This window comes from Coregonus clupeaformis, chromosome 19, assembly GCF_020615455.1.
Source record: "Coregonus clupeaformis isolate EN_2021a chromosome 19, ASM2061545v1, whole genome shotgun sequence".
NCBI classification, from domain to species: domain Eukaryota; kingdom Metazoa; phylum Chordata; class Actinopteri; order Salmoniformes; family Salmonidae; genus Coregonus; species Coregonus clupeaformis.
In genome coordinates this window covers 38,807,131-38,821,093 of record NC_059210.1, presented here as the reverse complement: position 1 = coordinate 38,821,093, position 13,963 = coordinate 38,807,131, and the positions used below count along the sequence as shown (strand labels likewise).

Genomic DNA, 13,963 nt, shown 5'->3' with positions numbered 1-13,963 from the left:
AGCATCATGCTGTGGGGTTGTTTTTCAGCGGCAGGGACTGGGAGACTAGTCAGGATCAAGGGAAAGATGAACAGAGCAAAGTACAGAGAGATCCTTGATGAAAACCTGCTCCAGAGCGCTCAGGACCTCAGATTGGGGTGAAGGTTCACCTTCCAACAGGACAATGACCCTAAGCACACAGCCAAGACAACGCAGGAGTGGCTTCGGGATAAGTCTCTGAATGTCCTTGAGTGGCCCAGCCAGAGCCCGGACGAACCCGATCGAACATCTCTGGAGAGACCTGAAAATAGCTGTGCAGCGATACTCCCCATCCAACCTGACAGAGCTTGAGAGGATCTGCAGAGAAGAATGGGAGAAACTCCCCAAATACAGGTGTGCCAAGCTTGTAGCGTCATACCCAAGAAAACTTGAGGCTGTAATTGCTGCCAAAGGTACTTCAACAGAGTACTGAGTAAAGGGTCTGAATACTTATGTAAATGTGATATTTAAGTTGCTGTTTTTTTATACAATTGCAAAAATTTCTAAAAACCTGTTTTTGCTTTGTCATTATTGGGTATTGTGTGTAGATTGTTGAGGGGAAAAAAACAATTTAATCCATTTTAGAATAAGGCTGTAACGTAACAAAATGTGTAAAAAGGGGTCTGAATACCTTCCAAATGCACTTTAAGACATGATGCTGGGTGCTTGACACTGGAACATTTTCAACACATCATTCTCATTTTAGCCCTTTACTGTACCACATTGTCAGCAGTTTTACTGTGGTTTGTATGCTCAGTCTAACCTGGGGGTGAAAGTAAGGCGGTATGGCCCAGTACTGTGTCCCAGCAAAATAAATAGTGTGGGTACGCCATACCTGTAAAACGTGAGCCTATCACAATTAATACAACATGCCCAAAAACGATAGGTTATTACACCATTGTTTAATATTACTGCATGTCAGCCACATGAAAAATGTGCAAATTGACTGGAAACCGGGTGGTATACGTTCCAAATTGCTTTGTGGTTTGAGGAGAACACTTACATTTTGTCAAGGCGGAGATGAGTGGCAAGATACTCGCGCGAGCTGAGTGGCCGAGACCGAGGCGCGCATGGACAACACTGGATGCATCAATTCAGGCTACAAGTGTAAGCCTAATGACCAGTGGTGATTTTAGCCTGTAAATCTTGGTGGGGCAAACTCCCAATAATTTTTTTAGATGCCAGCAAAGCCACTACAAAACACAACACTTAACAACATGTTAATTGGACTATAACGGTGACAAATGGTGCCCACAAGTGGTCCCAACAGCAGAGTCAAATCAGCAGTCCCAACACCTTACCACTGTTACACCTGGCTATCAGTGGAGCCTTGTGTGGCAGCGAAACAGTTCATTCAGCCTAATTTCCTGCCTTTAAAAAAAAATAGCTGATATGGCTGACTTGCTTAAACAAATGTGGTTTCTACTGACAATTGAGATGTACAAACTAATGCATAAGGGGACGACGAGCGGATAAGAGGCAATCCGTAATTTCGATTAAGACATTCATGAGCGAGCTAGGACAGACGTAGTCAATATAACTATTTGTTTAGCACTTTTGAAATGTACAGCGACAGAATTCAGAACATGGGCCGTTCTTACAATATTCTCCCTGTACACCAAGTCAGAACCGTAGGATAAATAAAGGGGGCATATAAGCAGACAATGAAAGCTCTTACAATACTCGATTATGATATTTCTCTAAAACAGGCTATAGGCTACATGTGCACCACCAAGTCAGAACAGTAGGCTAAATTATGAGGGGAAAGGGGATCAAATTATTAGGGTGAGGCACATGGGCTACTAACAGCTTACTACACAACATACACTTAGCATTACTTTCTTAGCTACAGTATACATACAGTGCCTTTCAAAAGTATTCATCCCCCTTTGCGTTTTTCATATTTTGTTGCATTACAACCTGTAATTTAAATGGATTTTCATTTGGATTTCATGTAATGGACATACACAAAATAGTCCAAATTGATGAAGTGAAATTAAAAAATTAACTGGTTTCAAAGAATTCTAAAAAAATAAGTAACGGAAAAGTGGTGCGTGCATATGTATTCACCCCATTTGCTATGACGCCCCTAAAAAAGATCTGGTGCAACCAATTACCTTCAGAAGTCACATAATTAGTTAAATAAAGTCCACCTGTGTGCAATCTAAGTGTCACATGATCTGTCACATGATCTCAGTATATATACACTTGTTCTGAAAGGCCCCAGAGTCTGCAACACCACTAAGCAAGGGGCACCACCAAGCAAGCAGCACCATGAAGACCAAGGAGCTCTCCAAACAGGTCAGGGACAAAGTTGTGGAGAAGTACAGATCAGGATTGGGTTATAAAGAAATATCCAAAACTTAGAACATCCCACGGAGCACCATTAAATCCATTATTAAAAAATGGAAAGAATATGGCACCACAACAAATCTGCCAAGAGAGGGCCGCCCACCAAAACTCACGGACCAGGCGAGGAGGGCATTAATCAGAGAGGCAACAAAGAGACCAAAGATAACCCTGAAGGAGCTGCAAAGCTCCATAGCGGAGATTGGAGTATCTGTCCATAGGACCACTTTAAGCCGTACACTCCACAGAGCTGAGCTTTACGGAAGAGTGGCCAGAAAAATGCCATTGCTTAAAGAAAAAAATAAGCAAACACGTTTGGTGTTTGCCAGAAGGCATGTGGGAGACTCCCCAAACATATGGAAGAAGGTACTCTGGTCAGATAAGACCTTTTTGGCCATCAAGGAAAACGCTGGCGCAAACCCTCTCATCACCCCGAGAACACCATCCCCACAGTGAAGCATGGTAGTGGCAGCATCATGCTGTGGGGATGTTTTTCATTGGCAGGGACTGGGAAACTGGTCAGAATTGAAGGAATGATGGATGGTGCTAAATACAGGGAAATTCTTGATGGAAACCTGTTTCAGTCTTCCAGAGATTTGAGACTGGGATGGAGGTTCACCTTCCAGCAGGACAATGACCCTAAGCATACTGCTAAAGCAACACTTAAGTGGTTTAAGGGGAAACATTTAAATGTCTTGGAATGGCCTAGTCAAAGCCCAGACCTCAATCCAATTGAGAATCTGTGGTATGATTGCTGTACACCAGCGGAACCCATCCAACTTGAAGGAGCTGGAGCAGTTTTGCCTTGAAGAATGGGCAAAAATCCCAGTGGCTAAATGTGCCAAGCTTATAGAGACATACCCCAAGAGACTTGCAGATGTAATTGCTGCAAAAGGTGGCTCTACAAAGTATTGACTTTGGGGGGGTGCATAGTTATGCACGCTCAAGTTTTCTGTTTTTTTCTTCTTATTTCTTGTTTGTTTCACAAGAAAAAATATTTTGCATCCTCAAAGAGGTAGGCATGTTGTGTAAATCTAATTATACAAACCCCCCAAAAATCAATTTTAATTCCAGGTTGTAAGGCAACAAAATAGGAAAAATGCCAAGGGGGGTGAATACTTTTGCAAGCCACTGTATCTCCTGGCATATTACATAATTTATGCAGCAGCATACAATACATTTTTGGACTCACCTTGTTGTGCTCACTTGAACGGGAAGGTGTCGTGGCGGTCATTAGTGGGCAAATTTTGTCATCAAACTTTGTCATCAAAGTCTGGCATTCTCTGGATTTATGGTGCTTTCAAGACAACTGGGAACTCTGAAAAAATCAAGGTTGAATCATGACGTTAGTGATCTTCAGGTCGGAGCTCTAGAAAGAGGCTTGAGTTCCTGACTTAGAATTCCGAGTTGGATGACCGTTCAAAACGTATTTTCCCAGTCAGAGCTCGTTTTTTTCTGAGTTCCCAGTTGTTTTGAACTCACTGAAATCTGAGATTTCCCAGTTCCGAGTTTCCAGTTGTTTTGAAAGTGGCAGAAGTCATGCTGGATTGACAGCATGGCCAATGTTGAATGTTTATCCTTTTAAGCTTGGAAAAGAGACCCTTAAACTGGACTTGGACCACACGTCCACTCCACTGAATAGCAGGCTAGTGATTGCTTTGCAATGCATGCAGTTAGCCACTGATTCCTTCCAAACCACTCATTGTTGAATTTGCGATTTCCAACTTGTTGTGTAATGTTTATATCCAATGGCCGATGAGCACCGATACGTTTTATCTATAATTTCTCTTCAGAATTTCTCTTCATATGACAAGGATTGAAAAGGACTTGCCATTGTCGACTTGATTCATGATGATGACTGCTAGCTTGCTAGCTAAGATTTTGAAAGTATGATGTTGACATGATCAGTCCAATCAAAGCTACTGTAGATATAATGTGATTTGATGTCATTTTAGCTGTGGCCAATGACCTTGAGCCTTCTTGGATGGGCACTTCTAATGTAACTCTATGGCAGCACCCAAGGGGCTTGAATTTTTGAGCTCTCCCCGTAGATTTTGCGGTGACGTAGTGTCCCCATGAGTGACAGAACACTGAGCCAATCACGGCGCAACTAGAGAACATTACCAACCCCTATGCTCCATATTTTCTGCTGGCTGCCCCACCACCACAGAAAGCACGGAGCTAGGCTGAAACACCTGCATTTTGGATCTGCCTTACTCAGGAAAGCAAAAAATATACAATTTTTGTATGCAGCTTTATTAACTCATATATATATATATATATATTTTTTTACATTGTTTGCAAACTGAAATAACATGCAAAACATTTTTATTTGTATTTTAGCTAAACAGGTGGGGCTCAAAACATGATGGGGTCGCCACTGCTAATGACAATCGCAGAATGTCATTACAATACACGTAGGTGTTTGGTAACAGATGTCTGTTTCCATTCATTAAATTACGGGTGCACAGTGCACTGTTGGGGTTTGGATGCTGGAATTATTTTGTGAGTGAACGAATGTGCGCGGGTAGCCTACAGGAGCGCTATTTGTTAAGTGATTGTTTGACAATCAGATGAAAACATCATGACTGGTTGTGTTTATGCCACATTAAAAGTCATAGGTGGCGTGTCCATAAGGCAAGGGGAAGCTAAGTTTTTCCTAAAGTAAATTGAATTAAATTGTCAAATGATATAGCCTAATTAGCTTACTCCTGTCTATATTGAAATAAATAAAATCATTCAAAATAGGGTACTACACCAGAAATCATGATTTGGCCACAGAGGATCATTAGCTTCTTAAAAAAATAAAAGAGCTGTGAATTGTTTTAAATCGCATAGCCTACAGTCAGAAGGGCCAGCAATTTGGGCAGCGTGCCCTGCAAATACCAAATAGATAATTGTTGAGTTGTGACTGTCAGTGAAAAGCAGAGAGACCCAGCCAGGCATATCGAAATATTTCAAAATACAATCGCAGAAAAACTGTTTAGAAAGCAAATGGCTATTGCTGAGTGAGGTGAGTCTTTTAATTATAAAAAATATTAATTTAGGCTAATTGAGCGAACAGTAGCCTATCTTATTGGCACCAGCGGAGAGCATCAGCCATATCACCGGTGAGTGTGCATATTCACTGTCTTTATCATTGGGTCAATGCCACTTTTGTTTGTTTTTAGACAATAATTTCCTCCTCCAGGTTAGATGGACGTCATATTGTATTTGTATCTCCCCTTTTCGTATGCCAATTATATGGATCGGACAACATCTTTTTTATTGATCTGTTTGTCAGTGTCAGCAGGGAAGGCTACCCTGTTATTTTTGTAGTATAAAAAAAAAATGCATGCAAGCACTTGGGTGTCCCGTACCTGTAAGAAATTAAATCTACTTTCACCCCTGGTCTAACCCATGTAGCCATTGGAACCAACCAACTCATCCCTCCCCTCTCTCCCTCCCCTCCAGATGATTGAGGGCAGTTCTATGAAGCGGTATGACTCCATTCAGAAGCTTTTGAACGAGACCAGCCACCTGAAGCAGGCCATGAGTGCTGCTGAGCGTCTCAAACTCTTCCCCCTGCACCGCCTCAACTCCAGCAAGCGACCCCCTCAGTCCCAGCAGCCCAAGATCACCGCCCTGCAAGAGGAGGCTGAGGACGAGGTCCAGGACACACGTCTGTAAGGAGGAGCCCCGGATTAACTGGATGCCATTTTGTCTTCTGAAATGCTCTTTCTCAATTGAACTTTCCTCGTTTCCTTGCATCCTCTCTCCTCGACTCCTTCTCAAAACACATTGGAGAAGTAGGCCTGAGATGAGGGACCTTGGAACTTCTCCTCCAATATGGTTGAGACAGAGGTAAAGAGAGAGGATGCAAGAAGTCGTGAAAAGACAAATTGAGAAAGAGCCAAGTTCCCTTTAGTGTAGATGATAACAGTGTGAATGTGAGATGTGGTCCGTCCCTTTCTTTGATGGGTCCTTATTGGTACCGGTATGGCTCTGTTCAATCCAAAACAACGTCCAGGCGTTTTCAGAGGGAGGTTTTGTTTAACTTTAATAACATTGGGATGCCAGTTTTGTTTGAATATAAGCCCATACTTTTTGGCCAAGATTGTGAAAAGTATAGGGTCCCTAACCCCAATGGAAAGCTGCCTGTAAATACAGACACTGATCTGAGTTTTGTGTTTCCCTCCCAATGCTTAAGGTTAGTGCCTCAGGGCAACATATTCAAAGCTGTAAATATACAAAACAGGAATGGGAATGATGGGTGATGCTATGGACAAGTGATGAACCTCAAGTAGCCTTATATTTCTATTTGTATGCACTTTAAAGAAACCTGAGGTACTCTTTAGTTTTTTTATGGTGGCCTGGTGGGTTAATAGGAAGGAAAATAAATGATCAAATGCAAAAAACAAAACAATTTGAATTCTAACTGTGACAATGGCAGATTTTTTTTTACAGTGTAAATGAAAAAACAAAGCTATTTCTTATTCATAGGAATGGGACAGACATGTCCAAAAATGTATAAACGACTTGTTTTGTTTTTCCAGAATCAATAATATTTTGTTTTCAATTGATTATATTTCCAGTAAAACGATTTTGAGAAAAGTTTATGAGTGGTCATTGGTAAGACAGCGTTTCTCCTCTGGTCCTGGAGACATTTTACATTTTACATTTTCATCATTTAGCAGACGCTCTTATCCAGAGCGACTTACAAATTGAGACTCTCTAGCCCTTTTTATACCTGGTTTTAACCTTGCCATTTGTCCTGATCTTGTCCACATTCTGATTGTGGCCACATTTTTAGACCGGTGTAGACAATCAAAGACACATTGTGATCCGATCGTGATCAGATCATCCTGCCCACCTCCGGATGTAGTCAGACACACATTGTGTCTGGATATCTTACAAGTGTAAACAGATATGGACAGAGAAACCATTTCAATCATCATTATTCCGCCCTCTAAAGTCATTGACAGGTGGCACCATTGACTGATTACATCAATATGAGTCTTACAATAAATCAATATTATTTTGAAAGAATAGCTGTGAAATTTGCATAAAGGAAGGGACCAGGATATCTGATCACAATGCAGTGGATGGATAACAGACATTTTAATACCATGTGTTGTAGACACATTTCTGGAAATGTGGGCACAATCAAAATGTAGACAAGATCAGGACAAAGGACCCATGTTAGCACCAGGTATAAACGTGGCTTCTGTGTAATGAAGGTGGTTTTCTAATTCAATGACTTTCTCCCATTTAACATGACCCAAGTTATAGAGAATTACACCTGCAGTCTTGAAGTAAAGTGTTACTGCTTTTCCTTATAAATGATTTGTGAAGCATCTAGTACTTTTCTTTTAAATTCTCAGTGGAGAGTGGTCTGGTGTAAGAAGACAAGAGGTGGAGGACTTGGGGTTAACAGTGCAGTTTTAATGGTTGTGCTTAAAGGAAGCAGGACATTTCTTTAAACTTCAGACAGCTATCATACAGAACACCAAAGGTTGACTAAAATATATCCTGTACATAAATCAACAATGGCCATTCAAAATAACACATCCCCCTCCCAAAATTAAATAAAACGTTTTAAAAAAGAAAGAAAAAACAAAACGTGCTGCTTTGAAATTTATAAATCGGGCTCCACTTACAGGTCAAAGGTGAATCGAGCCGTGACTCGGATGGAATTCTGGGTAGTTTAAAGTATTTATTTATGGCTTATAGTCAAAAGAAAGAAAATGTCCTGTGTTTGCAATTACGTTTACTTATTATCACATTCCATTCACTTTGAAACAAGTGAAAAGTTATGAACCAAATTCTCCTATTATTATTACAAACATATATACAAGGTTTTTTTTTCTTTTTCTTTTCTTTTTGAGTTCTTTACTATACAAGCTTAATATCACATACACCAATCTATATACCATTAAGGTTACTAATAATTCTTATTTACAAATATTTGGTAAAACCCTTATTCATTTCAACAGTATTTAAACCAACCTTGCAACTATTTAAACATAAAACACTTGAATATTCGAAAATACGTAATAGCAAAAAACTGCCTGTTTATTTTCTTTCACCCAAAAACATAAAACCTGTTTTAAGTACTTCTTTTTTCTTTTGACATAATTCCCTGCGAATGTCTCTTTTTTTGAACTCCTTTCAATACTTCAATACTGTATAATATCATAAAACTATGGTCCCCAAGTACACAATTGTTCTACAGTGTAACAAGTACGGATAACAAGTACAAATACTAAAAGGTCGTCATTAATCCTAACTTTACAACATGGAGGGATCAAAGCAGAGTGGTGGGAAGGAAGGAAGGAAGGAAGGAAGGAAGGAGAGAAAGAAGGTGAAAGAGGAGGAAAAGAGGAGAAAGGGAGTTAATCTACTACTTGGTATTGTTGTTGTTTCATGCAGGTCTCGGTGTAGGATCCAAATTTCCTTGTGTTGTTGGTTGTTTTCGTTGATGTTGTTGCTGTTGTTTTGTTTTGCTGCCTTGTTTTGCTGCTGCTGCTTGGTTCAGTTCTAGTCGCGTTGCGGTTAGTGGTCGTAGTGGGTGTTCGTGGTGCGGAGGTACTGCTGCTGCTGCTGGCCCGTGGCTTTTGTCCCCTGTTGCAGGAGACGGAGAGCTGGGATTTGGGCTGGGACGTCGATCGCATCTTGCTGCAAGGGGCTGCCTAGGGCGGGGATGGGGGTGGAGTGACGGCTGCCGGTCTGTAAAGGGGGAGACAGACATACAGACAGAAAAGCAAGAGGGCCTCTTTACCAGTGTTTCCCAACCCTCTACTGGGGGACCACCAGACAGTTCACATTTGTGTTCTAAGCCTGCACTAAACGAGGTGAATTAGTTGAGAATAGAAGCCTGTAAAACCATAACCAGTGCTTTAGTTCGGTTAAACCTCCTTTTGACCGTCTGTGTTCAATACCACAGCCTCTAACTGACTGTACTTTTCTCACCGTCTGTGGTCGAGCTGTTGCTTCATGGTCGGTCCTGCGGCGGAGAGATTGTCCACTTGGAGAGCCAGAGAAGACAATGAAGTCCTCCTTGGACTGAGCAATCTGCAACGTATAGAAATACAACCGGCAGAAAAGGTCAACCTCATGGTGTGTGTGTGTGTGTGTGTGTGTGTGTGTGTGTGTGTGTGTGTGTGGTACCTTGCTGATATCTGGCTCTGACTTGCTGGAGCACGTGAGGTCTGTAACTCCCTGATCAGATCAGTCTCGTTGTCAGAACACAGAGAAAGACTCACATGGTCCCCATCTACAACACTACAATCACACAGTACAGTACAGTACAACATCAGTACAATCACACTACAGTACAACATCAGTACAATCACACTACAGTACAATATCAGTACAATCACACTACGGTACAACATCAGTACAATCACACAGTACAGTACAACATCAGTACAATCACACTACAGTACAACATCAGTACAATCACACTACAGTACAACATCAGTACAATCACACAGTACAGTACAACATCAGTACAATCACACAACGGTACAACATCAGTACAATCACACTACAGTACAACATCAGTACAATCACACTACAGTACAGTACAACATCAGTACAGTACAAAGATCAGCACAAACTTAGTTAAACTACACTGACCCCTGCTGGATGCTCTCAGCAATACACACATTTGTGACTCGTTTCAGGAAACTAGGCGTATGTCGCAAGTCACTACTTCACAGGAGAGGCATTTGAACGTAAACAGTTTTTTGTTTATCAAACTGCGTTTTTTGGCAGAAATGCCTTATGGAACATGTGGACTTTCATGTGCCTTAATAACAAACTTGTTTTCCATCCGTAAATAAGAATACAATTATTAAATTAAGAGCCTAGTTGGTTTAGCTATGGAAAAGACAGGAACCTTCCCGCTAGCCATGATTGGCTGAGATAATGGATGGGCTGGACATGCCAGAAGATGAGTTTGGATTGGTCTGCCATGTAGAATGCTTCTGTCTATAACGTGAGCTGTTCAGTAGGTGTTGATTGTCCTTTCTACTGTGTTGTTTTTTAAAAGATATAACGTTAGCCATCGAGAACTACAAATGTTTTGCTACTTTTCTCAACAACATTGATGCCCTGAATTTAGCAGGCGATGTCGACAGATCAGTTGGAAAAAGTGATGGGCTACTTTCTGTACATGCCAAGGTCAGTGTGAACTGGAGTGACTTGACGCAATGCTGGCCAAACAAGATGTAGCTACAAACAAAAAGTTTAATGGTTCCAGTCTGCCGTGAAGCGTTCATCCATGTATACGGGTAAGAGTCTAGCTACATTTTCAGATATTATAGGTTTATAATTTTGTCAGAAAGTCATTTTCATTGCAAGTTAAAGCTTACTGTTAGCTAGCTGGCTCGCTAGCTAATGTTACGTGTATGAGCTGTGTAGTAATATTATTCTAATCAGAAATACATGTGCATTGCTAGTTATAGCCTAATGTTAGCTAGCTAACATTTAACCTAATTGGTTAGCTTTAGCTACCTACAGATTAATACTACAGCTATGACAATGTTTGTATTGGTAGTAGTATGAGTTGGGATTATGCCGGTTCATTATTTAGCTAGCTAGCTAGATGATTACATGAACCATCAAGTTAGCCAGATGTGTCTCGGGGTGATTATTGTATTTCGTGAACATGTGTACATGTCTAGACAATAGTGACCCATCCACTTAGCTAGATGTGGCTGTGGGTGGTTATAGCATTTCCTTCACATGACCCATCAATTTAGACAAGTGTGTCGGAAAAGCATCATCTAATAATTATAAAATATTTATAAAATATTTTTATCTGGACACTTTCTGTTTCTGATATTGCAAGTAACCATTTCACTGTACCGTTTACACCTTCTGTATCCTGTGCATGTGACAAATAAACATAGATTTTATTTGATATTGTGTGTTTACCAGAGACGGTAATGTGAAGAAAAACATGACCTGCACCAAAGTCAGATTAGGATATAGGCCAAGGACTAGATAACGTGTATTTTTACCTGGAGTTTTTCCTTATTGTAGGCTACTACTTTTACCACTTTTAGTCTTGAAATCTTTGGTTGTTTACTAAACTACACTCTGTTTAGCACATGGCCTCACAAGTGAATCCTTAAAGAGATGGGTGGGGCTAAGGCTTAAGAGGGTGTGAATGATGCTGAATGGGTGTAGACAAAGAAGAGCTCTCCAGTAGGTGTAACAAAACATTCAAGGGGCATTTTCTCAAAAGTGAGGTTACAAGTTTATCAATTTTCAAAGCAGAATTACTTTCCCATTGTTCCTCAACTGCAGTGTATGATATACAATTTTCTAGCTCTGAGTCTCTACTTTTATCCAATGTAAAAAACACCAACATTTTGGTACTTAAGACCGAATCTGAATGTCAAATGAACGGCTAAGGTTAACATCACTGACCTCGGAGTATTGCCGTTGGTGATGAAGCAGACATCAGTGTTGGACAATGACCCTGCAGGCAAGAAAAGGACAACATGACGATCCATTATGGCTATTCAAACTCAAAAGGTAGGGTAAACTTTACAACAGTAGTGAAAAACACTGATTCATCCTACCTTCTCTGAGAGAACCTCCACAGCTCCAGTTGGAGGCAGGGGTTCCCCTTCTTTCGTGGGCTGGTATTGGCTCGTCTCCACATGCCACTGTCCCTCCCCTTCCTGCCGCCGCCCCCTTTACAGGAGCCAATGGCTGAGAGAGGGAAGGTCCCATCTCGGAACTCCAACAGGTACCTGTCAATCTCTGATGAGGATGGAAACACATGGACATTTAGGACTATTAAACTATTCTCTCTATCCACCTATCTACCAATCCAACTACCAATCTACCTTCCTCCCAACCAGGCAAACAAGCAGTCTACCTATCATCCATCCATCCATCCATCCATCCAAAATAGACAAGACAAACACAAATTCAAACCTGATTACCACTATAGGGCCAAACCGATCCAAGCAAGTCGAGCTGTACTGAGCTGGCTTGGTAACGCATCCACCATAGTTGCTGGACCCGTGCTGGAAAGGACAATGTGAAACTATCTGAGCCAGTACGGGTCGGGTCGGTCGTCCCTATAGTGTCAATCAGGCAATAGTGGAGTGCGTACCCACAGTGCCGCGTGCAGCGGGCATCCCTGCAGGACGGCTTTGTTGACCAGGATGCTGAGGGCAGCCTTGTCCAATCCCTGCTGGCCCGAGCTCAGGCGGCGTTTGCTAGGCGATACCCGCTGTCACCCGGGAGACGATGGCCTCCTCCACGCGAGGGACCACCACTATGTTCCAGAGCCGGGCCAGCCACCTGGAGGAACACAGATAGAGGAATAACAGGACTTCACACGGAATATTGCTGCTCACCATCAATTTAGTTTGCTTCAGGAACACACACATAGTCACGCATACCGGTAGTCTAACAAACTTCATGTACGTTTCTAACACATGTTTAAATACACACACACAGGAACAAAAGTAAGACTTAAAACTCACACACAAACACACACACACACACACACACACACACACACAGGTGCTTACTTGACAATGGCCTGTGAGTTGTGTGGCACCACGGGGCAGGAGAGAAAGAGCTGGGGTCCTAGCATGGCCACCTGGCGGGACAGACAGACGTTCAGCTGCTGCCACACAGCTCACCCAGCACACCGTCCTCTCCAGCAGGCCCTCAGGAGCCTGACCACTTCCACTGCCCTGCATCTTTAGAGAGAGATAGAGAAAGGGGGAGAGAGAGAGTTAGGGAATTGCCTAGCTTTCCAGGACATCACTGTATTTCCAATCTGATCCGAGAAAGCCAAGATGGCTGCCCCACACTTGCAGAGTAGGATGAAGTCGCTGACAATCAGGGATCTTAGTTTTGTCCGTTTTGTGTTTTCTCCTCTAACGGATTATGGTACGGATGATGATCCTAGATCTGTTCCTAAGGGATCAGTGTCTTCCTGTGACTGACCTTGTGGAGCAGCTTCCTGCAGAAGTGCCTTCCCAGAAGACCGTGCAAAGGCTCCGAGTCCCAGCGCAGCGTCACCCAGCGGAAGTGCTGTTGGAGGTGGAATTCCGAGCCCTGGAGGCGGGACTTGGACAGTGTGCCAATCAGAAAGCCTCCCTCCTGGAAGTGGTGCGGGCCCCTCTGGCCTGTTGGGTGGATGATGATGGGGGAGGGAGGGTGTAGTTAGACGCCTGTTTATTCTGCCATCTATTAATTCCTTAATTAATCCATTAATTCCCCATCACTTGTCAGTTAATCCGTTCATTCAATTGCTCATTCAGTCACACACACTGGTTCCCTCACTCTTTCCCTAACACACATATACTCTCAATCATTAATTAATTCACTCGTTAATTCATTTACTGGTTAATTCATTTAGTCAGTGAGTCAGTATCCAGTAGGCCTCACAGTGGAGCAGGTAGGCTGAGCCCCTGTTCTCCAAGCCTTCACACAGGTCTCCCAGCAGCTCAGTCAGGGAGTGGGCCTTCTCTAGTCCCTCCAACACCACCTACCGGCCCAGGCTACTGCTACCACTACACACAGACACACCACCTACTGGGACCAGGAACCCTGCAAGGAGAGGAGGGAGGAGGCA

General features: G+C 42.3%; 2 pseudogenes; one reads left to right on the top strand and one right to left on the bottom strand.

The window, feature by feature from the left end:
• LOC121564006 overlaps positions 1-7,517 on the top strand; it is a 59,806-nt pseudogene extending 52,289 nt beyond the window's left edge.
• Positions 7,518-12,511: 4,994 nt separating this feature from the next.
• Positions 12,512-13,963, bottom strand: part of LOC121559991 — a 117,103-nt pseudogene continuing 115,651 nt past the window's right edge.